At 45.3% G+C, this 27,896-nt stretch overlaps 1 long non-coding RNA gene across 3 annotated transcripts; it reads left to right on the forward strand.

Moving 5' to 3' along the window:
- The first annotated feature begins 20,743 nt into the window (after positions 1-20,743).
- Positions 20,744-24,724, forward strand: LOC306893752. 3 transcript variants are annotated; one of them, XR_013786619.1, is made up of 4 exons: positions 20,753-20,836; positions 21,477-21,685; positions 21,897-21,972; positions 22,858-24,724. It is a non-coding gene; the product is annotated as an uncharacterized lncRNA (long non-coding RNA). The 3 variants fall into 3 exon arrangements; XR_013786617.1 differs by lacking the exon at positions 21,897-21,972 and having other exon boundaries at positions 20,744-20,836; positions 22,858-24,720; XR_013786618.1 differs by lacking the exon at positions 21,897-21,972 and having other exon boundaries at positions 20,747-20,836; positions 21,410-21,685.
- Positions 24,725-27,896: the final 3,172 nt, after the last annotated feature.

Here is a 27,896-nt window from a genome sequence, read left to right on the forward strand (position 1 = left end):
CGCCACTATGTCAGAGTCTCCCGTGGTCTCTAAAGTAGCAAACGTTCCAGATCCTTCAGTGCCATCATGCGCACCACTGCTTTCCAGCTCAGGGTCGGATTATACGGACTATTCCCAAGCTTTCTTCGCGGGGCCGCCATCCCCGCCGCTCTGAGCGGCATGCATCTAAAAGGAAGGGTTCGTCATCGCTCCCACCGGCACGATCGCCACCTCATTCACCGGAGTCATCATACGCCTCTGCGCTCCCCAAGATATCTGCATGCAGCAAGTGGACGATCCAGAGCCTTCGTCTGGCCCTTGCCAACGCGGACGTCCCATTCAGCAGGCGGATGTCGAAACTAGAGCTCTACACCCTCTACGTGTCGTCCCAGGCTGACGTCCCCTCGATGAGGTTGGCACGATCGGCTGTCAATAACGAGCCAGGCTCGGCTCGGGGTCCCGTCCATTCCAGGCATGGGCAATCTACCTCCGCGGCTCGGCATGGCCTCCCTCACTCAAGCCGACGCAGCAAGCCTTCGGCAAGTCTTGGAAGCGCTCAGGTCATGCTAGAAGCCACGGATATCCCGATCGAGCACCTCCGTCCAGGCTGGCCGGCAACTCTCAGGAGCCCTGGCTCACCCATACGTCTCAGGCGTGAGGCTGCCTCCGGTGGGGATACAACCGCTGGTCTCTGGACCACAATTCTTTGGCGCCGCCGCTAGCGCAAGCATGTCTCCGTTACACGCACAAACGCCCGACATTAGATTCGCCTTGCCCGCCCCGGGCTCTTGGCTCCCCAGTGCGAGGCTGCCTCCGCTGGGGACACAAGCGCTGGTCTCCGTACCACAATTCCTTGACACTTCTGCCACCGCTACCACAAGCCTATCTCCGTTAGACGCACAAGCGGCCGCCATTAGATTCGCTTTTCCCGCCCCTGGATCTTGGCCCGCGGCGCCGGAATTGATTTCTAGCGTGAGGCTGCCTCCGTTAGAGTCACAGGCCTCAGTCCCTGGGCCTCATATCTTCGGCGCCACTGCCAACGCTAGCACGAGCTTGTCGCCGCACAACGCGTAAACGGCTGCCATTCTCTCTCTTCAACAGACACGCCCCACGTTTTCATTGGCCACAGCCGCTGCGATGCCAGCGCCTCCACACGCGCATGTGATGGAACCTCCACCAGTCTCCAGCAACATCAGAGCGCAGATTTTGGCAGAAGTCCAGGCTGCTGGCGCTCGAAGCGGACCCCAGGCCTATTCCTGTACAACCTTATCCGGAGTTGATCTTCCAGTGAATCACCCACTGCAAACGTCTCTCGATGCCTCTCTCAAAGTTGAATCTAATCTAATCTCAATTCCATAACTAAGGCAGTTTCCCCCAGGACCCTGCAATCATACCTCACGGCGTGGAGAAGCTTCAGATCGTTTCACCAGGCTTTCAGCATTCCCTTCCCAGAATGTTCTCTCCTCACAATTACCTCATACATCTCATTTCTCAACACTGCAAAAAACCTTCAGGCCAGCTCCATCAGAGGTTACCTCAGCGGACTCCAGTTCTTCCATAAATTGATTTTCAACTCCCCGTCACCGGCCATAGCAAACTCCCAAACATCAATGGTTATCCAAGGCATACGAAGATCCCAACCCGCCCGTCAGGACGCTAGGAGGCACATTACCTTGGAGATTCTCACCAAATGCATCTCCATCCTCCGCAAGGGATATCACTCCACACATGTTGCCCGCACACTTGACGCCATGTTCACATTGGCGTTGTTCGGCTTTCTACGATGCTCAGAGATCACCACCACATCCAAATTCAACCCTTTAGTTGACCCCACCATGAATGACCTCCAGGTGCTGGATTCGGAGACGATTTCTTACTCGATTAAGCAAAGTAAGACTGACCAGACCAGGAGAGGCCATTTCGTCTACGTTTACAACATCAATTCACCGATTCAGCCGTATCGAACCCTCCTAGCCTACCTTCGCTACAGACAACCCCGGTCAGCGGCCTTATCGGATCCCCTCTTCATCGACTGGTTTCAGAAGCACCTCAAAGCCGTCCTGCTCCAATCTGGCATCCCAGCAGACAACTTTTCCGGTCACTCCTTCCGCATAGGCGCAGCTACCACAGCCGCCCAAAAGGGCCTATCCCAGCCGCAGATCCAAGCCCTAGGCCGATGGTCATCTGAGGCTTTTATAAGCTTCATCCGGACAGACCTGTCGCTCCTCAGGGAAGCCCAGCAAACACTCCTTTCCCGTATCATCTGATAGTCTCGGATGTTAGTTCAAACCTCAGCCAGTTTGACGCATGACTCCCTGAAGATCGCATCACCTTCGGACCAATCGACTCAAGCAGGTGTCGCAGTTGTCCAGCTTTGTCACCCGGGAACGCCTTCGGAGGAGATGGTTCTCACATCTGGGGCTCGGCTGAGCCAGTCTTCTTTGCTGAAGGCGGCACCACAATACAGTTTGTTAACAAGGCAGCCAGCGCTTCCATCTCACGACGTTGTTCTCAAAGTCTCGAAGACTGCACCACTCGCCATGGAGACAGTACCGCAGCAGCAACCGGCCCCCGCAGGGGCCCGAGCTTCCAACAAGTGCTCTGTAGCAGCAGGCACCACCAGCAATGAAGCCAGTATCGCAGCAGCGACCGCCCCCTGCAGGGGCCCGAGCTTCCAACAATCCCTCTTCCACCCCAGCTCATCTCATTTTCTCTAAAGTCCCGCAGGACCCTCAGGGGGGGGGTGTGTTCTGGGCTCGAGCCGGTTTCGAAACCGGAGCACTTGCTCTGAGCAGGGTAGAGTGCTCCGGGTTCGGATAGATCCGGCGAGCTCGGAGACCACTCCCTGTACAACACACCAAATACGCATAACCTGCATTCCCATGCTTTACCATCTATCCCAACAAGGAGCTGTTTATTGGCGAGGGCGAACTCGTGAAACAGTACCGTTAGTTTTCAAGGCCATGCTACTTAGAGGATTAAAGCTGTAGTAAGCAAAGGAGAGAATGAATCAACGTAAAGTCTTGTTAAGCCTGTCTGACATTTCAGAGTGGTCCCTGTTGTTTTTGATCTCGGATTGCTTAAACCGACTGTGATGATCTGCCCTGACCTCTGCTTGTTAGTGTTTTTGGATATCCCCTGACATACCTGGCGCTGTTCTCTGACCTCTGCCCGTTTGACCATTCTTTATAATAAAATACTGCATATGGATCCGAACGTCTCTGACTCCACATTACAGATAGACATCATTCAATGTTTATGTAAGCACACTCCTGCTAAAATCAAGCGGAATGATCTTTACATTATTTACAATAAATTGATAGAGAAATTGAAAATTACTCCAGCCATGGGTTTATTAAATTAATGTGAATGTATTTATATCTCATGGGAACCTATATTTATATTTTTGGGCTCCCTCCTTGTACAGTGCAATTAGGAAGTGGAGGATACAGTGGATAAATACAGAATACAATATTAGGGAAATATTATACAGTGGGCATTGACAAATACAAATACTTAACAGTAGGTATGCACTATGAACAATATATACAGATGACTATATACTATGAACATTAATGTACAGGTGGCTTTGAACAGATATAATTTATACTAAACAATAGCGCAAGTGACTTAAGTGTGCATAAGTTATAGACATTAGCTATTAAAGTTGCAGTGCAATAGGTGAGTGCAATAGACGAGACAAGTTATAGTGCAATAGAGGAGTAGATGCAGTTAATAATGTTATAGTGCAGTAGATAAGTTAGTGCAGTTACTGAAGTTACAGTGCAGTAGATAAGTGAATGCAGTTATTGAAGTTACAGTGCAGTAGATAAGTTAGTGCAGTTACTGAAGTTACAGTGCAGTAGATAAGTTAATGCAGTTATTGAAGTTACAGTGCAGTAGATAAGTGAATGCAGTTATTGAAGTTACAGTGCAGTAGATAAGTGAATGCAGTTATTGAAGTTACAGTGAAGTAGATAAGTTAGTGCAGTTACTGAAGTTACAGTGCAGTAGATAAGTTAATGCAGTTATTGAAGTTATAGCAGTATAGAGTGCAAATGATGCTGTGTGTATGTAAACAGTCCGGTAGAGCAGATAACATGAAGTACTGGTGTGTACAGTTCAGTCATGCATGGCAGCCCTGTAGTGCAATGTAAACAATGTTATAGCAGCATTTAAGTTAAAGGTATGAGGGGTAGTGGAATCAGTGGGGAGCAGAGTTCAATAATGAAACCGCTCTGGGAAAAAGGCTGTTTCTTAGTCTGCTGGTTCGGAGGCACCGGAAGCGCCTACCGGAAGGCAGGACAGTAAACAGTCTACGAGCGGAGTGAGAGGAGTCCTTGAGAATGCTGCAAGCTCGACACAGAAAGAAGGGACACAGGTGAGCCTTCTTGAGGTGTTGGTGGTCCAGGACAGGTCCTCCGAAATATGAGTCCCCAGGAACTTAAAACTGGAAACACGTTCAACAGACATCCCATTAATGTGGATGGGGTCGTGTGTGTGCCTCCTTTCACCTTCCTGAAGTCCACGATGATCTCCTTTGTCTTGGAGGGTGTTAAGGAGCAGGTTGTTGTCTGAGCACCATGTGACCAGGTGCCGGACCTCCTCCCTGTATGCAGTCTCATCGTTGTTGCTGATGAGACCAATTACTGTTGTATCGTCTGCAAACTTGATGGAGTTAGATCCGTTCACAGGCCTGCAGTCGAGTGTAAAAAGGGAGTAGAGAAAGGGGCTCAGTATGCAGCCCTGTGGTACACCAGTGTTGAGGGTGATGGTGGCGGAGCAGATGTGGCCTATTTGTCAAAAGCTGAGGCCTGTTCCTCAAGAAATCCATAATCCAGTTGCAGGTAGAGTTGTTAATGCCTAGGTTTCCAAGTTAGATGATTAGCTTGGAAGGGATGACGATATTGAATGCAGAGCTGAAGTCTACAAACAGCATGCGTGCATAAGTGTCCTTATGGTCCAGATGTGTGAGCACGTAGTGCAGCGCCATAGACACTGCATCATCTGTGCTCCTATTGCTATGGTAAATGAAAATGGTGGTTTCCCATTCCGGGAGGCGAACCCAGGCCACCTGGGTGAAAACCAGGAATCCTAACCGCTAGACAGTTCATCTTATTAAGCTAAATTGTCAAACTGTGCATAAACACGCTATGTGTTAACAGCTGTCATTATTCCAGACCCATAGTTCTCATTTCACCTCCTTCATTATGCTGATATCTTCAACTCTCATGCAAATGTCCTCACAAAACAGATGTGAGATAAATGCAGAATTAGTATTTGTCATTTAAAACGCACCATTCAATTACATGAAAAGGTAAACCTCAGTTTTTGTGCTCATTCTGATGACTTGAAATAGGTTTGTGCTTAGTTGTAATTGGTGAAATCTGGAAATTACTGAATTGAGTTGTTAAACTGAGTTATTTTGAATGAAATCGATTTTTATTGTGAATCGAACAGAACTGATTCATTCTGAGATCAGTTTTTAATCGAATTGAAAACTTGTTGGTTCAAATTGAATAAACTACATAAAGATTCATTACAGTCAATCCCTGCGTTCAATGACAGTTAAAGTTAGAAATAAACACTAAGCATAATGCAGTTGAATGTTTAAACCGATATAGGCTAATATGTTTTGGGTGTTTAACAATGGATGTTCATGTTTCTAATCAAATAAAAGCTTTACATTCACTCTTCTAACGAAACAACTGGATTTCTTCTTGTCTATGTAAAGTCCTCCTTCCGAAACGCTCTGATTGGTTAAGCTGACGAGGTCTTATGTCTAAAATAGACTTGAAATATAAAGCGTTTTTATATAAAGTCAAACACCCCAAAACATACTCAAAGCTTCAAAAACAGCGAAATAATTTCTCCTTTAAAACGTAGATGCGGATTCATTCGCAGAGTAATTACTTACCAGGACTCACCAGTGCAGATTCGACACACCGCCATATTCCCGCCCACGTTCTCTGGTTTGTTACATAGATTTGAGTGAAGTCACATTCAGCCAATCACAAGTGAGTGTTAACCTACGAGGCGAATCTGTTTGTTCAAACTAATGAGCGGGAACAGCGGCTGTTGTATTGTGTTGTAGCGCAACTGAAGTCGGGTCCTATGGGCACAGATGAAAGGTATGGACCATATATACGCGTTAAAAACAAGCTGCTGTGGTGTCGATCATGTGTGATTCGAGTATGCGGAAGTAACGGCGTTTACAGGAGAAAAGTTCAGAGCTCGCGATCACTGCAGTTGAAGCTCTGAGAGGAACGGATGATTCATGCGCGTGCACGAATATTACATGTAATATTATAATTGAACGTTTTCGATGTCCCGCGGTACAGACCCGGAAGTGACGCTCCAGGCATTGGCATGTCCCGTGTCATGAGGTTTCCCTCTGTTATTTAAAGTATTTGACGTAAGGATTTTTAACGTCATCAACCCTGAACCCTGACCTCTGTGACAAGAATAGACGCGAATATTGTGCTTCAAAAGAACGTTTGAATATCTGTGTGTGTCATTGAAACACGTCTGTTTAGCACAGCAGTTCAAATCTAAGAGCAATAATACATTTGAATGTTATTTCTCATAAATATCTCGACTATACATTGTAATCTGGTGAATTAAAGTCTCAATGTCCTGCTGAAACAGCAACATCAGCAAAACCTTGTTTCCTTAAAGTAAATATACGTGTGTATGTGTGACAGTATCTTTTAAAATGGCGCCTCCGCTCCTGGATAAAGACTCATCTGAATCCTTCTCTAACATCTCCAGTTCACACCAACAGTGATTGACACCTTCAGTAAAGCTCCTCCTACATCAAACCACCAATAAATACCAGAAAGCAACAAGCAGAAGAATCACTTCAGGTGTAAGAACTGAAATCTTCACACAGTTGTTGGAGTTTGTGGAAGAGAAGCTTGAGAACACGAGAGATCCAGAACTACACACAACAGAAACTCAGAGGACTAAAGAACACAGAGGTTGGTTTCTGTTTTGAAATCTTTATTACAGATTGGATTTAAAATATAGATAATAAATTTAGTGATTGTCGGTGGACAATAAATGCAGAAAATTAGCAATAAAATACATTTCATTAATAATATAGGTTGTAGGTTGACCCCCCTTTCTGCTTTGTCTTTAAATAGCTTTTTTGACCTTTTTTACACATTTTCATCAGTCTATTTTTTTATTGTCTTATTGGAAAAAAGCATGAATGCATTTGTTCTTCTACCAGACCAGAACACAGACGTGATGATTTTAATTACACGACATATAATTCAATGACACATTTTTTTTTTTAAATAAACATGAATTTGTTCTCTGGCTTACACAAATAATATTTTAACATAGAAATAATAATTCTATTGCTTTTTTCTGCTGGAAATCTCATTACCGTAAAGCGTCCCGCTACATCTGAGTGCATTTTATGTTGTAATTTAAACAGAGTAAAGTTAAAATATTCTCTTAGGATGTGTTCATCTCAGTGGCTGTTCTACACGGAGGCCTAGGGAGGCCCGTGCCTCTGTAGAAATGTCCCTGGCCACCCCCGTGCTGACCAAAAAATAAGTGTAAATTAATTATCATTTTACATGCGAGCGCCAAAAGCGGAACTAATACGACTCAACGTTCTACACGGGGGAATTAAAGCGGCGCACCCAAACACTGTAGCCGCCTGCGGTCGGTGCTGCTCGGCTCAGCAACTACTCTTGGAGAGCGGAGCTACAATTTTTCCTGGTGCAAGGTAAGAAAAAACTATTTGATCTCATAAGTGACTTTTTGTTCTTGCACATAACCATGTTACTTTTGTTCCTTACATTGATAATAAAATCTTTAAGTTTGTAAATGTCTGGTTCCCCTTCAGTCGGTCTCTCGACGTTGTGAGAGACTGACTGGGGTTTGATCTTGAGAACCTACCTTCTCTGAGATAATTAATTATAAAACGCCAATGGGCTTGGCGAATGGCACGCGCACGCCAGTCTCCGCCCCGTGCATACGGGTATAAAGGAAGATGGCGGCGGTCATTCACTCATCCTTTGTTCTTTGGAACCTGTGTGTTTGCTGATGCTACACGCGATACTCGACTTCGAGAAAACTTTTAACCTGCTGGATTTATGACGCGGAGCAGCGGACTTCTCCTTTCGGTGGACTTCCCCTGGGCGTTTCGGCAGAAGGCTACAGACCTTAAGAGGTAAGTCCCTCCGGCTACGAGCATGTCTCGTAGCTGTATCCTTGGGTGCGACAGACTCATCCCGGAGTCTGACGGCCATGATTCCTGTGTCACTTGCTTGGGGCTCAAGCATGCTGAGGCAGGTTTCACTGATGCAATGTCCCGTGTGTGCGGACATAGCAATCAGGGTGTTGCGGTCACGGTTGGCTACGTTCTTTCGAGCGCTGCCACCACCCCGTCTGTTTCCCAGGCGTGTTCAGCTGCCGTTTCGGCGAGGTTGACCGCTTTGGCGAGCGGCGGGGGTGATTTAGGGACGCCGATAGATGTTGCTCCGTCAGCTTCACGCTCGCGGACCATCTATACCCCTTCACGCTCACCTGGTTCGTCCCCTACGAGCGGCAGACGGCCGTCTCATAGTGGTAAGACTTCGCACACGGATGATGACGCTATCTCTATCGCTGCGTCGGACAGCTGCCTGCTGGCATCGGATGCGGAAGACTCCTCTGATCTCCTGTCGTCAGGCAGTCGAGCTCCGGAGGAGACTGACGGTGAGATGTCGGCCATGCTTTCCCGGGCAGCCGCGTGCATCGGGTTGCAGGGTGTAACAACATCCTCCTCGGAACGCTCGCGGCTAGATGCGCGGTTTCGGGGGCGTGGTCAAAAGCCACGCCTGCTCCGTTACCATTCTTCCCGGAGGTGCATGACGAGCTCGCCAAGTCCTGGAATGCGCCCCTTTCGGCGCGTTTCAGGCCGGAGGGCTCTGTGGCTGTGACTTCCCTGGTTGGTGGGGCGGCTAGAGGCTATGTTGATGTTCCCCGCGTGGAGCGTGCAGTCGCGGGCCACTTGTGCCCGCAGACAGCTGCCACTTGGGGGGCTCAACCTAGACTCCCGTCCAGAGCATGTAAGCTCTCTTCGACACTCGTCGAAGGCTTGCAGTGCTGCTGGACGAACCGCCTCCGCTCTCCACGCCATGGCGGTCCTCCGGGTTTTTCAGGCTAAAGTCCTGAAGGAGTTGGACGGCGGGAAGTCCGACCCAACTGGTATGAGTGAGCTGCGTACTGCCACAGACCTCGCGCTACGAGCGACGAAGGCCACGGCACGTGCCCTAGGTCGGCCGATGTCCACAATGGTGGTCCAAGAGAGGCATCTGTGGCTTAGTCTTGCGCGGGTGAGCGGCGCCCAGAACGCCCGTTCTGGATGCGCCCATCTCGCAAGCAGGGCTGCTTGGTGATACCGTGGCATACTGAGGCGATCTAACAGATCCTAACAGATCCTACCACGCCGCAACGTGCCCACCAACAGGTCGGCATGGTCTCGGGCACAGCCTGGTTCCCAGCAGCCCTGCCCTCCCGCGGCTGCCCTCTGGTTGAGGAACCTCCCAGAGGACGACCCACCAGAGACGTAGCCCCCGCGGAAGAGGGCATCTGTTCCCCGTCAGCAGCCCGCCAAGAGGTCCTTTAAGCGGCCCTGACGGGACGAACCAGGGGAGATTTTACTGGGCCCGAATCCCGGCCTTTCCAACGCCGGATCGGAGAAGGACGCTGCCGGCGCCCACATACTCACAAAGAGACAAATCTCCCCTGGGTTTTCCTCCACAACACTCTCGTCCAGACGGTGTATTGGATGGATAGGGCCGCCGACCGCAATCTCCCCCGGACATTGCGTCAGGCCGCCTGAAGCAGGTAAACATACAGAGCCGTCAACCTCCCGGGGGGTCCCCCCCTGTGCGAGGTGACCGTACTGTCAGCCACCGAACCAGCCTCCCCCGGCAAGGTGAAGCAGATTGTCCCTCTGGTCCCGTTGTCGCGGTTCTTGGGCGCTTGGTAGCGCACCAGCCCGTCACACTGGAAAGAGAGGACAGTCCGTCTCGGTTACTCGATCCAATTCGCCAGGCGCCCCCCCAAGTTTCGGGGCATTCTTTACACCTCGGGGCGAGGAGAGAATGCTTCCGTACTTCGGCAGGAGGTCGCCGCCCTTCTGGCGAAGGGTGCGGTCGAACCCGTCCCTATAACCGAGATGTCGTCCGGGTTTTACAGCCAGTACTTCATCATGCCCAAAAGGGCGGGGGGCTGCGGCCCATTTTGGATCTGCGGCGCCTGAACAAGCACCTGCACAAGCTGCCGTTCAGAATGCTGACGCAGAGGCGCATCCTGGGCTTGGTATGTCACCAGGATTGGTTCGTGGCGATCGACCTGAAGGACGCGTACTTTCACGTCTCTATTCTCCCCCGACACCGGCCGTTCCTACGGTTCGCGTTCGAGGGAAGGGCGTATCAGTATAGGGTCCTGCCATTCGGTCTGGCCTTTTTCCAAACTAGTGGAGGCTGCCTTAGCTCCTGTAAGGGAGCAAGGCGTGCGAGTGCTAAACTATCTGGACGACTGGCTTATCTTGGCACACTCGCGAGATGTGTTGTGCACGCACAGGGACCTTGTGCTTCGGCACCTAGACCGTCTAGGCATCCGGGTCAACCAGGAGAAGAGCAAGCTCTCCCCGGCGCAGAGCACCTCTTACCTCGGTATGGAACTAGACTCTGTCCGTATGTCAGCACGTCTCACCAACGAGCGTGCACAGTCAGTGCTGCGCTGTCTGAGGTTGATCAGTCAGAATCCCTCGACGCCTCTGAAGAATTTTCAGAGGCTCCTGGGGCACATGGTGTCCTCGACGGGGGTAATCCCTCTCGGGTTGATGCACATGCGGCTGCTTCAGCACTGACTACAGAGTCGGGTTCCCTGGACGGCGTGGCACGCCGGCACCAGGCGGATTACGGTAACGCCTCAGTGCCTTCGCACTCTCTTACCCTAGTCAGACTTGACCTTTTCTCCGAGCTGGGGTTCCGCTCGGACAGGTTGAGGCGTGTCGTGGTAACGACAGACGCCTCCCTGCAAGGGTGGGGTGCGGTGTGCAATTGGGCACGCAGTATCGGGTCGGTGGACGGGTCCCTGACTGCGTTGGCATATCAACTGCCTAGAGTTGTTGGCAGTCCTTCTGGCACTGAGGAGGACAGCACGACTGCCGTGGCGTACATCAATCGCAAGGCGGCATACGCTCACCGCAGTTATCACAACTCGCCCGACGCCTCCTCCTTTGGAGTCAGCAGGTGAAATCCCTGCGGGCCACGTTTCTTCCGGGCAACCTGAACCAGACAGCCGATGCGCTCTCTCGACAGTGTACTCCCCGCGGAGAGTGGCGACTCCATCCCCGTGCAGCCTGGCTTATGTGGGAAGCGGTTCGGCAGGCACAGGTGGACCTGTTGCCTCCCCGGACTCCACCCATTACCCGCTATGGTATTCCCAGACCGAGGGTCCCCTCGGCACGGATGTCCTAGCACACAGCTGGCCGCGGGACAAGCGGAAGTACGCCTTCCCCCCAGTGAGCCTCCTTGCACAGGTCCTGTGCAAGGTCAGGGAAAAGGGGCATCAGGTTCTGGTGAGTGGTGCCATACTGGCCCAACCAGACCTGGCTCTCGGATCTGGTAGATCTGACGACGGCCCCCCCTGGCCCATTCCCCTGACGAAGGACCTTCCGTTGCAGGGGAAGGGCACGTTGTGGCACCCCAACGCAGGCCTCTGGAACCTCCATGCCTGGCCCCTGGACGGGACGAGGGCTTGCCGTTAGCGGTCCGGGAGACTGTCTTACAGGCTAGAGCCCCGCCTCTAGGCGGTTATACGCTTATAAGTGCCGCCAAATTGTCCTGGTGTTCTCCCCGGGAGGAGAACCCGCGGAGTTGCCTGATCGGATCAGTGCTGACCCGCAGGTAAGTATCCCCGTCAGCACAACCTGGTCACCAGGTTCCTCAGGAGCGCGAGAAGGGTGTGTCCACCTTGGCCGCGCTCCGTACCCTCTTGGGACCCTAATGTGGTCTTACAGGGCCTTGGTACGGCCCTGGTGAGCCCCTAAGAATTGCCAATCTTCCTCAGTTGGATGAAAGATGCACTCTTTGTGGCGCTCACCTCCATCAAGAGGGTGGGGGACCTACAGGCATTCTCTGTGTCCCAAAGGTGCCTGGAACTCGGGATTGGTAATTCTCACGTGGTCCTGAGATCCTATCCCGACGACGTGCCCAAGCTTCCCACTACTCCCTTCCGGGACCAGGTGGTGAACCTGCAGGCGCTCCCCTCCGGAGAGGAAGACCCAACCTTTTTATGTGTTGTGTCCAGTACGCGCGCTGCGCCTCGGTCTGGACCGCACACAGAGCCTCAGAAGCTCTGAGCAGCTCTTTGTCTGTTCTGGGAGACGGCACCCGGGGGGGGGCTGTCTCAAAACAGAGGTGGCGCACTGGGTACCAATCCCAGGATCGCCGTGCCCGCTGGCAGTGAGAGCCCACTCCACTCGTGGGCACTGGCACAGGGCGCCTCTCTGGCAGACATTTGTAGAACTTCGGGTTGGGCTACGCCCAGTACCTTCACGAGATTTTACAATCTCCACGTGGAACCAGTTGCAGCAAATGCCCTTAAATGCCGCCAACGTTTAGGGTGGGCTCCTGGTTTGGGCGTACGCCTGTGAAAGCGCCTTCTCATCTCACCAGGTGAGACTAGTGCGCTATTGTAGCCTACCTACTTTCCCCTCTCGGGCGAAGTATAGGCATTCCATCCATCACTAAGCATTGCACTTGGTAACAGACTGAGCAGAGCCGTCTGTTAGAACCAGGTCCGTTATAGGTAGAGTCATCCCTGCTCAGGCAGACCCCTGTATTAGGACTAGTGCCCCATACGTAGTGACTCCCCTCTGGGTCGTCTCGTGTGTTGAATTCCTCACTCAGGATTTCCCGATTGGTGAATCTGTGACCTCCCCGCCGGTGGTAATCCCACCTGGATTGTCCCCCTATTCGGGCTAACACCTTTCCGCATGTTGTTCTCCCCGCCGGGGAGACCATGTCATGTATCCACATGTACCTCCCCTCCGGGTAGGATGTGGCCTCCGTAACACACTCTTCTAAGAGGAGAGCAGTGTTTCCCCAGTGTTCGGCTCCGGACAGCTCCTCGCTACTAGAGGCGTACGCCACTGTCCGTGAGGCCGTCAGTAAAGGCTTCTCAGTATGACCAATACTATATGACTGGAAGATTACGTCTCGCGGTAGCACTCTTGTGACTCGCTAGCCCAGTCAGGGTCGCTCCGCTAGAGGTCGTGATATCGGTGCAAGCGCTGTGGCGTTTAAGATTGATCCCCATTCAGTCTCTCACAACGTCGAGAGACCGACTGAAGGGGAATGTCTCGGTTACGTCTGTAACCTCGGTTCCCTGATGAGACGTTGTGACTTCATGCCACAACGCTGCACCGAATCACTGCAGTGAACGGGAGTGCCCTCTCAGGTTCCTCAGTACAAAGGGTGAGGGAATGACCGCCGCCATCTTCCTTTATACCCGTATGCACGGGGCGGAGACTGGCGTGCGCGTGCCATTCGCCAAGCCCATTGGCGTTTTATAATTAATTATCTCGGAGAAGGTAGGTTCTCAAGATCAAACCCCAGTAAGTCTCTCACAACGTCTCGTTCCCTCCATCAGGGAACCGAGGTTACAGACGTAACAGAGACGTTTCAATATGTTTAGAAACTTATTAATATCTAAGCAAACTTATCGAAGCAGAAGCGAATATCTAAATGTCAGTATCCTTGCTACTAGGTCTACACAATGCCCTCACGGAACAAAAATATATGGGAATATACTTCAAAATGTAATGCGACATATTACATAATGCATTTCCATATATGGGAAACTAGTGCTTATATTTTTCAATATATGCATTGACCATGAATGGCTAATAAATATACAATATTAATAAATGAAGACAAAAATAGCATTACATGTTATATTTACAAAGTTGTATCCTTTATTGTGTACATATATTGCACACATGTTCCCATAATAGGCAAAGAAATGTACTGCATGCCCCAAGTTATTTTTCTTATAGTTCCTTTTTGCCCCAGTAAACAAAAAAGTGAGAGAAACAAATCAAGGTGTTGAGGAGCAGGAAGAGGGAGAGCCAGATGAGTCAGTGGAGGTTGGAGAGAGAGCATGTGATTAAAGTAAGGGCTCTGACACAGAGAGGGACATTCCAGAGGGTGAGGAGCATAAAGAAGAGGGTGAGGAGGAAGAAAATATACAGGGACAGAGAGGGGAACAGCCAGAGGGACAGAAAATGGATCCATGTGGATCAAGTACTGCACCATCAGGTTTGTGATGAAGAAGGTCTTTAGTATTTGCAAAACAGTGCAATGATAATTTCATTGTTGGCCTACTGTGTGTCCTTAAAATTGTGCTTTCTGCTGTACATTCCTTTTTGTGACAATATGACTCTAATGTTTATTTTTTTAAGTAAATACTTGGCTTATAAATTGAAATACATGTCGATATAAATGCGTAAGTCATTAAATGTGTGTTTACTGTACATCTTTCTACAGATATCAGCAAGTCCAAGAATGATAGACCAGTACAGCCCATCTTGAATATATTCCCAACCACTTTGACGGGGGACAGAAAACAGAGCTCAGGCCAAACTGGTATAATTGATCCAGCATTGTTATGCCAAGTTAAGTGTGGACTCAACTGTCCACAATAGGAAATTGTTGTACCCTGAATGCCTTTTTTATTTTTTATGGCCCTACCTCTTTTGCACCTGCACACACTCTTGCACTACTGTACAATCATATAAACATTTATTTTGTAAAGTAAAATAAAGTTTGTAATCTTTAAATATCATTTGTTGCAATTTTTTAATGTGCCCCTCTGGTTAAACACTGGCCCCTCCTTTGCCCCCCTAGTAAATTTTGTCTAGAACCGCCACTGGTTCGTCTTAAATGGCAAACACTTTTATCCAAAGCAATACTCAGTGCACTGAATGACTGTGTTCGCTGAAAATGAAACCATGATCTTGTCTTGTGATGTTGTTTTGTACAATTGTAAAACTGTGTTTAACAGATAGTTTTGTTCACTTCAGATATGATGGAATTGAATAAGGACAGTCAAGATGAAGTAAAAGATGCTGATCAGAAACATCAACGTGCACAAAGATTCCAGAAAGTTTCACTGGAAGAAGCTCTGAGAACAGGAGACAAAAAGAGTGAAAAACAGCACATGAGAATTCACACCAGAGAGAAACCTCACGCATGTCTACAGTGTGGAAAGACTTTTACAGATACGAGTAACTTTAAGACACACATGAGAATTCACACCAGAGAGAAACCTCACGCATGTCTACAGTGTGGAAAGAGTTTTACAAGCACAAGTGGCCTTAAGATTCACATGAGAATTCACACCGGAGAGAAACCTCACGCATGTCTACAGTGTGGAAAGACTTTTACACAAACAGGAAGCCTTAAGTCACACATGATAATTCACACTGGAGAGAAACCTCACGCATGTCTACAGTGTGGAAAGACTTTTACACAAACAGGAAACCTTCAGACACACATGAGAATTCACACTGGAGAGAAACCTCACGCATGTCTACAGTGTGGAAAGACTTTTACACAAACAGGAAGCCTTAAGTCACACATGATAATTCACACTGGAGAAAGCCCTCACACATGTCTACAGTGTGGAAAGAGTTTTACAGGCACAAGTAACCTTAAGATTCACATGAGAAGTCACACTGGAGAGAAACCTCATGTATGTCTACAGTGTGGAAACAGTTTTACAAAAACGAGTAGCCTTAAGAGACACATGAGAATTCACACTGGAGAAAAACCTCACGCATGTCTACAGTGTGGAAAGAGATTTGCAGTCTCGAGTCACCTTAAGACACACATGAGAATTCACACTGGAGAGAAACCTCACACATGTCTACAGTGTGGAAAGAGATTTGCAGTCTCGAGTAGCCTTAAGACACACATGAGAATTCACACTGGAGAGAAACCTCACGCATGTCTACAGTGTGGAAAGAGTTTTACAGACACAAGTAACCTTAAGAAACACATGAGAATTCACACTGGAGAGAAACCTCATGTATGTCTACAGTGTGGAAAGAGTTTTACAGATACGAGTTACCTTAAGACACACATGAGAATTCACACTGGAGAGAAACCTCATGTATGTCTACAGTGTGGAAAGAGTTTTACAGTTTCAAGGGACCTTAAGACACACATGAGAATTCACACTGGAGAGAAACCTCATGTATGTCTACAGTGTGGAAATAGTTTTACAAAAACAGGAAGCCTTAAGACACACATGAGAATTCACACTGGAGAGAAACCTCATGCATGTCTACAGTGTGGAAAGACTTTTACACAAACAGGGAGCCTTAAGACACACATGAGATTTCACACTGGAGAGAAACCTCATGCATGTCTACAGTGTGGAAAGACTTTTAGAACAACAGGTCACCTTAAGACACACATGCAAATTCACACTGGAGAGAAACCTCATGTATGTCTACAGTGTGGAAAGAGTTTTACAAAAACAGGTGACCTAAAGATTCACATGAGAATTCACACTGGAGAAAAACCTCATGTATGTCTACAGTGTGGAAAGACTTTTACACAAACAGGAAGCCTTAAGACACACATGAGAATTCACACTGGAGAAAAACCTCACACATGTCTACAGTGTGGAAAGAGTTTTACAGATACGAGTAACCTAAAGATTCATATGAGAATTCACACCGGAGAAAAACCTCACACATGTCTACAGTGTGGAAAGAGTTTTACAGAAACGAGTAACCTTAAGAGACACATGCAAATTCACACTGGAGAGAAACCTCACGCATGTCTACAGTGTGGAAAGACTTTTACAGATTCGAGTAACCTTAAGAGACACATGAGGCTTCACACTCGAGCGGAATCCTTCAATGGATCACTGCAGTAAAACGTAGGGCTGTACGATGATGGAAAAATGATCATCACGATTATTTTGTCAGTTGAGAACTTTGGTTTTTAATTTCACTTGAGAGTGTTTATTAGGCCTATACTTTACAGCCAATGAAAATGTTATAATCTGCTGCCATTGAACTTCTTCAACATGGTATTTCAAACCACGCAAACAGTAATCTATAAAAATGTCGACACTGAAATGAAAATGTTGTGACCTTCGGAATGAAATCTTGCTGCTCCTTTTTTTAATTAACTCCTTATTATTGGTCACTCTTCATGTTTTTCTGTGTGTTTTGCAAGAGAGTATCAGCAACAAAAAGATCCTGGGCGTCCACATGAGATAAAAGTGGTTGATGATGACATTATTGAATTAGGATTCAAATCATTTGAAGTTAGTAGGATTAAAGTGGGAAGAAGTAAGAGATGAGCTTAATGTGCAGTCAAGTCAAGATCTAACATTTGTGGGTTGATAATATTAATTATGTTCATCCTTCAATGGAATGCGGGAAATCTAATTGCAAACGGACAAGATGAAAAAAAAATGTATAGGCACTAGAGAGGAAAAACCAGAAGTAGTATGTGTTCAAGAAACTTGGCTAAAGCCTAATTTGGATTTAGTTTTAAGTGGATATATAGAAATTAGACAAGACGGGAGAGAGGGTGGAGGTGTGTTAAACTTGTTAAACAGTGAACTCCTTAGAGTTATAAGCTTGGGAAATAAGCAAGAAATATATGGGAATAGAGGTTTGGGGAGGAAAATCTAAATTATCAATCATAAATTACTATAATTCATGTAAAAAGCTTGAATTGAAGAAACTTATAGATATAGGGGGACAGGATGAGAACAGTATTGTATGGTGTGGGGATTTTAATGCGCACAGCACATTGTGAGGATGTGGAAAAACTGATAATAATGGTTTAGTAGAAGAGTTATTGGAAGAAAGAGAATTGGTGTGTCAAACAATGGTAATACGACAAAGATTGATATTAGAACAGGGAAGGAATCAGTACTTGATCTGTGTTTGGAGAGTATAGAAAGATGGGACAATAGGGAGTGATCACTATCTGGTAATATGTAATGTCAATATCTCTGTAGTGGAAAAAATTGACGGAAGAGGAGGAAATTGGGTATTTGGAAAAGCTGATTGGGAAAAGTTTCAAGAAGAAAGTGAAAAATATTTCAGTCGAGTTGATAATATATATATATATATATATATAGAGAGAGAGATATATATTAAGTAATTAAGTAAAACAAGGAATATTATTAGCAGCAATAGATACTATGCCTAAAAGTAAAGGTATAAATAAAGCTTTCAAGTTATTGAAAATATCTCAATTTCCAGCACATGATACAATATAAACATGGACAGGCAGTTGGAAGAAGAACAATTATATTGGAGGGAGTTTTGTAGTTTCATTTTCTTTAAAGAAAGATCAATTCAAGTTAAAATATGAACAGATATTACAAATAAGCATAATGTAGAAAATGGAACACCACAAGGGAGTGTTATAAATCCTACACTTTTTTCTGTTATGATAAATGATATATTTAACAATGTACCTAATCCTTGTTTGCAGATGATGGGGTGCTTTGGAAACATGGGAAAAATGTGGAATATGTACTTACGAAAATACAGGAAGTAATACATCAGGTTGAAATGTGGGGAATGGAATGGGGTTTTAGATTTTCTGATTTTCTTTCCAGAGAAAACCAAGATATTGAACTGAAATTATATAGTAATAATCTAGAAAGAGTTGAGAGTTTGGTAGGGGTGTGGTTTGATTCATGAATAACATGGAGATCACACATTAAAAAAATAAATAAACATTATGAGGTGTCTTACAGGAGTGGAGTGGGGAGCAGATTTTAAGTCATTAAAATGGATATATATCTCACTAATAAGATCTAGGTTGGATTATGGGAGTCAGGCATTTGGATCAGCAGCAAAATCAGTATTAGCGAGGTTGGTCCATATTCAGGCTGAAGGATTTTTTATGATGGTTTAAACGTGCCTTTACATTTAATATGCTTCATAATTTCATTATTCATTACTAACTGTGCATAACATGTTTAAAATATAACCAAGAATTTAAGGCTGATACTGAGGGTTTTTTTCCACAGGAAATGGGTATGTGTGTGTGTTAAGATCAGGTTACGCACAGAGCGTGTTGGAATGTGTGAGGGTATCATGTAATGTCTTACAGATGGAAGGTGATTTGAAAAACAAGGCAGTGAGCTGGTTGGCTGAGACAGGACAAAGGACAGAAAGCGGATTGGACCCCAGCTGAAGAAGAGGCACACCAAAATATTATAAATATGCTGTGAAATTGTTTTTCTGTGTCGGTTGGGCCTTTAAGACATCAGTTCTTTTCTGAGATGTTATGTCTGAGGCAAATCCACCCATCAGCTGGTGTACACAGCTGATGTATTTTGTTTTAATCTTCTGATCAATAAACCTCAAGATTTTACTTTAACTGGCCTCCTCTCCAATTTTGAACGCGCAGAACATTGACCTAAATGTTCAACAAGGCACAGGAATTGAGATGATGTCTCGGAGCCATGAGAACATCAGCAGTTTGCTCATTACAGGTACAAGCAGGTGAAATGCCTTTGAGCCTTAAACGGAAGCAGCTGATTGTAAATTACTGGATTAGTTTGAGGGAAAAATAGATCAAAAGATTGTTGCAAGACAATTGGGAAAGGGGAAAAAATGTAGTTTTGGTTGGAGGAGATGATGCTGCACATGATCTGGGAGTATATGGAAAGGAGTTTTGTAAAACTGTTATGGCCCAGTATCCCTGTGTGGAAGTCTGATACTCCAAAAGTGGATTTGGAGGCATTACAGACCAAAATAGTAAATAATCAAGTTGATTTGGTGAGTGAATTTTATGGACATGTGAACCAAAAATACGTTAGTTTTAAACATGTTTTTGCAGATGGATCTAAAGATCCGACAACAGGAGTTACAGGTGCTGCAGTTGTTATTCCCAGCGAGAAGAGTGAGACGAGCAAGAGAACATCACAGATCACTTAAGTGTATATGCTGTTGAGATGTTTGCCATTTTGATGGAACTTTAATTTGCAGCGACTCTGTCTCTGTACTGTGAGCGGTATGGCTAAGAATCATCAGGAGGTTTTTTATGATATTATGTCGACCTATTTAAGAATAAAAAATAAAGGAGATGATGTTATGTGGGTCCCACATATGGGTATTATAGAAAATGAAAATGTAGACAAAATAGCTAAGAAAGCACTTCAGAAGGAAAGAATAGAAGCAGTTATGAGTCTTTGAAGATCCGAAGAAAAGAGTATGTGAGGGGGGAAATATTAAAGAATGGCAACAGAGGTGGGATCAAGAACAGAAAGGAAGACATTTATACTCAATTAAAAAAAGAGTTTGTACTGTGGAGAATAAAGTAGGAAACAAGAGAAGAGACTATTGTAACCAGAATAGGGCAGAATAAATGAAATAGCACTCTTCATATAAAGGGGAAACATCCTACTGGGTTTTGTGATCAGTGCCAAATACCTGAGACTGTAGAACATGTGCTTAATTGTTCAAAATATGGACTAAAGAGGGCAGATATGATCAAAAACACAGGAAAACTAGGACTAACAGGACATGGAGAAAAGAGTATAATGGACTGCAGTAGAAGTGAAATACTTGAGTTGCTTTCTGACCAAAACAGGATTAATGACAAGAATATGATGACTAAAGTATAAGGGAAATAACTAGAACCAGCAGATGGCAGTAATGCAACGTCAAGGATTCAAGCTGCCGTTAAAACCCGAAGAAGAAGAAGAAGAAGAAGAAGAAGAAGGAACAGCGGCTGTTGTATTGTGTTGTAGCGCAACTGAAGTCGGGTCCTATGGGCACAGATGAAAGGTATGGACCATATATACGCGTTAAAAACAAGCTGCTGTGGTGTCGATCATGTGTGATTCGAGTATGCGGAAGTAACGGCGTTTACAGGAGAAAAGTTCAGAGCTCGCGATCACTGCAGTTGAAGCTCTGAGAGGAACGGATGATTCATGCGCGTGCACGAATATTACATGTAATATTATAATTGAACGTTTTCGATGTCCCGCGGAACAGACCCGGAAGTGACGCTCCAGGCATTGGCATGTTCCGTGTCATGAGGTTTCCCTCTGTTATTTAAAGTATTTGACGTAAGGATTTTTAACGTCATCAACCCTGAACCCTGACCTCTATGACAAGAATAGACGCGAATATTGTGCTTCAAAAGAACGTTTGAATATCTGTGTGTGTCATTGAAACACGTCTGTTTAGCACAGCAGTTCAAATCTAAGAGCAATAATACATTTGGATGTTATTTCTCATAAATATCTCGACTATACATTGTAATCTGGTGAATTAAAGTCTCAATGTCCTGCTGAAACAGCAACATCAGCAAAACCTTGTTTCCTTAAAGTAAATATACGTGTGTATGTGTGACAGTATCTTTTAAAATGGCGCCTCCGCTCCTGGATAAAGACTCATCTGAATCCTTCTCTAACATCTCCAGTTCACACCAACAGTGATTGACACCTTCAGTAAAGCTCCTCCTACATCAAACCACCAATAAATACCAGAAAGCAACAAGCAGAAGAATCACTTCAGGTGTAAGAACTGAAATCTTCACACAGTTGTTGGAGTTTGTGGAAGAGAAGCTTGAGAACACGAGAGATCCAGAACTACACACAACAGAAACTCAGAGGACTAAAGAACACAGAGGTTGGTTTCTGTTTTTAAATCTTTATTACAGATTGGATTTAAAATCTACATAATAAATTTAGTGATTGTCGGTGGACAATAAATGCAGAAAATTAGCAATAAAATACATTTCATTAATAATATGGCTGTGATGTCCTGTTGTTTATCTCGAGAAAGGGGGACCTCTAGTGGTGTCTCTCACGTAACGTTATGTTTATTTTTGTACTATCAGTCTTGCCGTAGTTCGGATATTTATGGTGAAGTAAACGTTACGCATTTTTTCTCTCTGGCCTGAAAAACGTTTGCCTGTAAGTACAAACTCAGAGTTATGTTGTTATTGAATACTAGTAATGCAAGTAATCCTCTGTTATTGAGTTTAAGTTAATTCTAAATATGTATTTTGATCGCGTATGCTACACGCTAGCATCGTAATGGAATTTCTCATAGAAGTTAGCCTTAAGCTAACGCATGTGTTCCTGAATGCTTTTATATATTTTATATTTCATGTTCGTCTGTATCTTAGTTAAATACTGAGATGTATTTTTAAAGGGCTTCCTGAGTAAAGTTTGAAAGGATACACAAGCTTCATTCTTTGTCTTGGGGAAACTGTTATCTATCTGCCGAACTAATGTATCAGGCAAGACCACACACTCACACAGAAGCAGAATAATGGACATAGGTTGACCCCCCTTTCTGCTTTGTCTTTAAATAGCTTTTTTGACCCTTTCTTTACACATTTTCATCAGTCTATTTTTTTATTGTCTTATTGGAAAAAAACATGAATGCATTTGTTCTTCTACCAGACCAGAACACAGACGTGATGATTTTAATTACAGGACATATAATTCAATGAGACAACTTTTTTTTTAAATAAACATGAATTTGTTCTCAGGCTTACACAAATAATATTTTAACATAGAAATAATAATTCTATTGCTTTTGTCTACTGGAAATCTCATTACCGTAAAGCGTCCCGCTACATCTGAGTGCATTTTATGTTGTAATTTAAACCGAGTAAAGTTAAAATATTCTCTTAGGATGTGTTCATCTTATATGGCAAACACTTTTATCCAAAGCAATAGTCAGTGCACTGAATGACTGTGTTCGCTGAAAATGAAACCATGATCTTGTCTTCTGCTGTTGTTTTATACAATTGTAAAACTGTGTTTAACAGATAGTTTTGTTCACTTCAGATATGATGGAAGTGAATAAGGACAGTCAAGATGAAGTAAAAGATGCTGATCAGAAACATCAACGTGCACAAAGATTCCAGAAAGTTTCACTGGAAGAAGATCTGAGAACAGCAGACAAAAAGAGTGAAAAACAGCACATGAGAATTCACACTGGAGAGAAACCTCACGCATGTCTACAGTGTGGAAAGACTTTTACACAAACAGGTCACCTAAAGACACACATGAGAATTCACACCAGAGAGAAACCTCATGTATGTCTACAGTGTGGAAAGAGTTTTACAGATACGAGTAACCTTAAGACACATATGAGAATTCACACTGGAGAGAAACCTCATGTATGTCTACAGTGTGGAAAGAGTTTTACAGATACTAGTAACCTTCAGACACACATGAGAATTCACACTGGAGAGAAACCTCACGCATGTCTACAGTGTGGAAAGAGTTTTACACGAACAGGTCACCTTAAGATACACATGAGAATTCACACTGGAGAGAAACCTCATGTATGTCTACAGTGTGGAAAGAGTTTTACACAAACAGGTCCCCTTCAGACACACATGAGAATTCACACCAGAGAGAAACCTCATGTATGTCTACAGTGTGGAAAGAGTTTTACAGATACGAGTAACCTTAAGACACATATGAGAATTCACACTGGAGAGAAACCTCATGTATGTCTACAGTGTGGAAAGAGTTTTACACGAACAGGTCACCTAAAGATTCACATGAGAATTCACACTGGAGAGAAACCTCATGTATGTCTACAGTGTGGAAAGAGTTTTACAGAAACAGGAAAACTTCAGACACACATGAGAATTCACACTGGAGAGAAACCTCACGTTTGTCTACAGTGTGGAAAGAGTTTTACACAAACAGGTCCCCTTCAGAGACACATGAGAATTCACACTGGAGAGAAACCTCACGCATGTCTACAGTGTGGAAAGACTTTTACACAAACAGGAAACCTTCAGGCACACATGAGAATTCACACTGGAGAGAAACCTCACGCATGTCTACAGTGTGGAAAGACTTTTACAGAAACAGGAAACCTTCAGACACACATGAGAATTCACACTGGAGAGAAACCTCATGCATGTCTACAGTGTGGAAAGACTTTTACACAAACAGGTCCCCTTCAGACACACATGAGAATTCACACCAGAGAGAAACCTCACACATGTCTACAGTGTGGAAAGACTTTTACACAAACAGGAAACCTTCAGACACACATGAGAATTCACACTGGAGAGAAACCTCACGCATGTCTACAGTGTGGAAAGACTTTTACAGTCTCGAGTTACCTTAAGAAACACATGAGAATTCACACTGGAGAGAAACCTCACGCATGTCTACAGTGTGGAAAGACTTTTACAGAAACAGGAAACCTTCAGACACACATGAGAATTCACACTGGAGAGAAACCTCACGCATGTCTACAGTGTGGAAAGACTTTTACAGATCCGAGTAGCCTTAAGAGACACACGAGGCTTCACACTCGAGCGGAACCCTCCAATGGATCAGTGCAGTAAAACGTAGGGCTGTACGATGATGGTAAAATGATCATCGCGATTATTTTGTCAGTTGAGAACTTTGGTTTTTAATTTCACTTGAGAGTGTTTATTAGGCCAATACTTTACAGCCAGTGAAAATGTTATAATCTGCTGCCATTGAACTTCTTCAACATGGTATTTCAAACCACGCAAACAATAATCTATAAAAATGTCGAAACAGAAATGAAAATGTTGTGACCTTCGGAATGAAACCTTGCTGCTCCTTTTTTTTTATATAAATCCTTATTATTGGTCACTCTTCATGTTTGTCTGTGTGTTTTGCAACAGAGTATTAAAAAAAAATGTCGTGCTCTTTTATTTCTCTTTTAAGTGGCCATTTACAACCATTACTAGTAGGGCTGGGGCGATTTTTTTCGATAAATTCGAGTTTACATTTTAACACGATTTAATTTTTGTTAAATCGAGACATCGAGATTTTAAAAAAAAGTTTATCATGCACATCCAATTAGATACGTTTGAAATACTTGTCAATACCACTTGATGGCGCGCTTGAACGCGTCTCAACCGCTCATTCAGTGAGAAATCAGTAACGTAGAAGTTAACGGCTAACATCATGGAGACGCCTGGCTCTTCGCATCAGGATGATCTTGTATCAAAGAAAGGTAGTAATGTTACTTCAGTGATTTGGAAATGGTTTGGATTTGAGAGGGCAGAAGTCAAACAAACTTTCGTCAAATGCAAGATATGTCGAAAGTCAGTTGCAACCGGCAGTGGCAGCACAACTAATTTGTTTCAGCATTTGCGACAGAGACATTAGGCTGAATGGCTCGAATGCACAAAATTAAGACATGAAAACAACACAGTCAGCCATCCAAAGACGACAGATACACATCGAAATGCACAACGCCAGGTTTCATTAGCGGCATCATTTTCCAAAGCCATTCCATATGATAGAAAGTCACACCGATGGCAAGAAATAACAAATGCTGTGGCATTTCATATTGCAAAGGACATGGTTCCCATGCACACCGTGGAAAGGCAAAGGTTCATAAATATGCTACACGCCGTTGATCCGAGATACAAGTTACCAAGCCGCAAACATTTTACAGAAGCCGCAATTCCCCGAATGTACACTGAAACACGCGAAAAAGTGTCGGAACAGCTTTATAGCGCATCTTTTTTTTTCCACGACGACTGACCTGTGGAGTAGTCGTACTCTTCTGCCATACATGAGCCTCACTTTTTTTAATTAAACTATAGTTGCTTTTATTATTCAATCATATATTTTGCAAAGTTGTACTTCTACACCTTCTTGACCACTGTAAAGTACACTGAAAAAACAACTAGGCACAATACAGAAATGTTTTAAAATACAAAAACTTTCCTTATTTATGTTTTTTTTCTAAATTACGAATAAAGAGAATGTTATTTCAGTACTTTATTGTTGTAGTTATGTTTTAAGTTGACTAGTTAAGCAAAAACGAAAAAATCGAAATCGTGAATCGGTCAAATGTTCAGAAAAATCTAGATTAGATTTTTTTGCTAAATCGCCCAGCCCTAATTACAAGATACAACCATGATTTTCTGACGCTATCGGGAGTTTAGTGTTTGCTTTTAAAACATTATTGTCACCACGATTGTGCTAAATTAACTGCACATTTAATACACAGCTCGTTGGAATGCTTGATTCTGATTGGCCAGTCGCGAGATTTGCAGGTTGGTTATTCCCAAATAACAACGGCTCAAATGACTGATAACACAATGTAATAACATATATTACATGATATTTACAACTTATTAAACCAAATTGCCTGTTCATGACATAAGAACGTCCTTTCTGACCAAACCGAAAGAAAACGGCTCAACATCTGTAATCTGAATGAATTTCTTTCTATATCACCTTCAAACCGTCGCTAGAGACTGTCTCCAAACCCACCTTTATAGTTTGGTACAAAAAGAGGTTCTGGTGACCTATCTATTTAATTTTGTTATAATTCAGCTGTTAGGGGGTGAACTCATCTGTTTCCATTATATTAAGCCTTAAAGTGCTGCATAATTAAGGGCATGGTCACATTTACATTACCAACTTACAAGTAGTCAACATTTTGTCATCACGCTAAATGATGTTTTATTAACAAAGTTCGGGAGGAACCTAAGCATATAAATCAGCCCGATGTTCCATCAGCAGCAATCACCTATCAGCCGAGCACGCTATCTCTACTTAATGATCTAGGCTGGTTCACCATCAGCAATCACCGTATCTACCCTATCAGCTCCTGCAAGCTCTATAATAAATAGACAAACAATATTACCTGTTGCATCTTGCCAGATAAGCATCGTCAAGTTTCGCCACTATGTCAGAGTCTCCCGTGGTCTCTAAAGTAGCAAACGTTCCAGATCCTTCAGTGCCATCATGCGCACCACTGCTTTCCAGCTCAGGGTCGGATTATACGGACTATTCCCAAACTTTCTTCGCGGGGCCGCCATCCCCGCCGCTCTGAGCGGCATGCATCTAAAAGGAAGGGTTTGTCATTGCTCCCACCGGCACGATCGCCACCTCATTCACCGGAGTCATCATACGCCTCTGCGCTCCCCAAGATATCTGCATGCAGCAAGTGGACGATCCAGAGCCTTCGTCTGGCCCTTGCCAACGCGGACGTCCCATTCAGCAGGCGGATGTCGAAACTAGAGCTCTACACCCTCTACGTGTCGTCCCAGGCTGACGTCCCCTCGATGAGGTTGGCACGATCGGCTGTCAATAACGAGCCAGGCTCGGCTCGGGGTCCCGTCCATTCCAGGCACGGGCAATCTACCTCCGTGGCTCGGCATGGCCTCCCTCACTCAAGCCGACGCAGCAAGCCTTCGGCAAGTCTTGGAAGCGCTCAGGTCATGCTAGAAGCCACGGATATCCCGATCGAGCACCTCCGTCCAGGCTGGCCGGCAACTCTCAGGAGCCCTGGCTCACCCATACGTCTCAGGCGTGAGGCTGCCTCCGGTGGGGATAAAACCGCTGGTCTCTGGACCACAATTCTTTGGCGCCGCCGCTAGCGCAAGCATGTCTCCGTTACACGCACAAACGCCCGACATTAGATTCGCCTTGCCCGCCCCGGGCTCTTGGCTCCCCAGTGCGAGGCTGCCTCCGCTGGGGACACAAGCGCTGGTCTCCGTACCACAATTCCTTGACACTGCTGCCACCGCTACCACAAGCCTATCTCCGTTAGACGCACAAGCGGCCGCCATTAGATTCGCTTTTCCCGCCCCTGGATCTTGGCCCGCGGCGCCGGAATTGATTTCTAGCGTGAGGCTGCCTCCGTTAGAGTCACAGGCCTCAGTCCCTGGGCCTCATATCTTCGGCGCCACTGCCAACGCTAGCACGAGCTTGTCGCCGCACAACGCGTAAACGGCTGCCATTCTCTCTCTTCAACAGACACGCCCCACGTTTTCATTGGCCACAGCCGCTGCGATGCCAGCGCCTCCACACGCGCATGTGATGGAACCTCCACCAGTCTCCAGCAACATCAGAGCGCA

The sequence above is a fragment of the Barbatula barbatula genome (assembly GCF_947034865.1).
Source record: "Barbatula barbatula genome assembly, chromosome: 5".
Taxonomy (NCBI): Eukaryota; Metazoa; Chordata; class Actinopteri; order Cypriniformes; family Nemacheilidae; genus Barbatula; species Barbatula barbatula.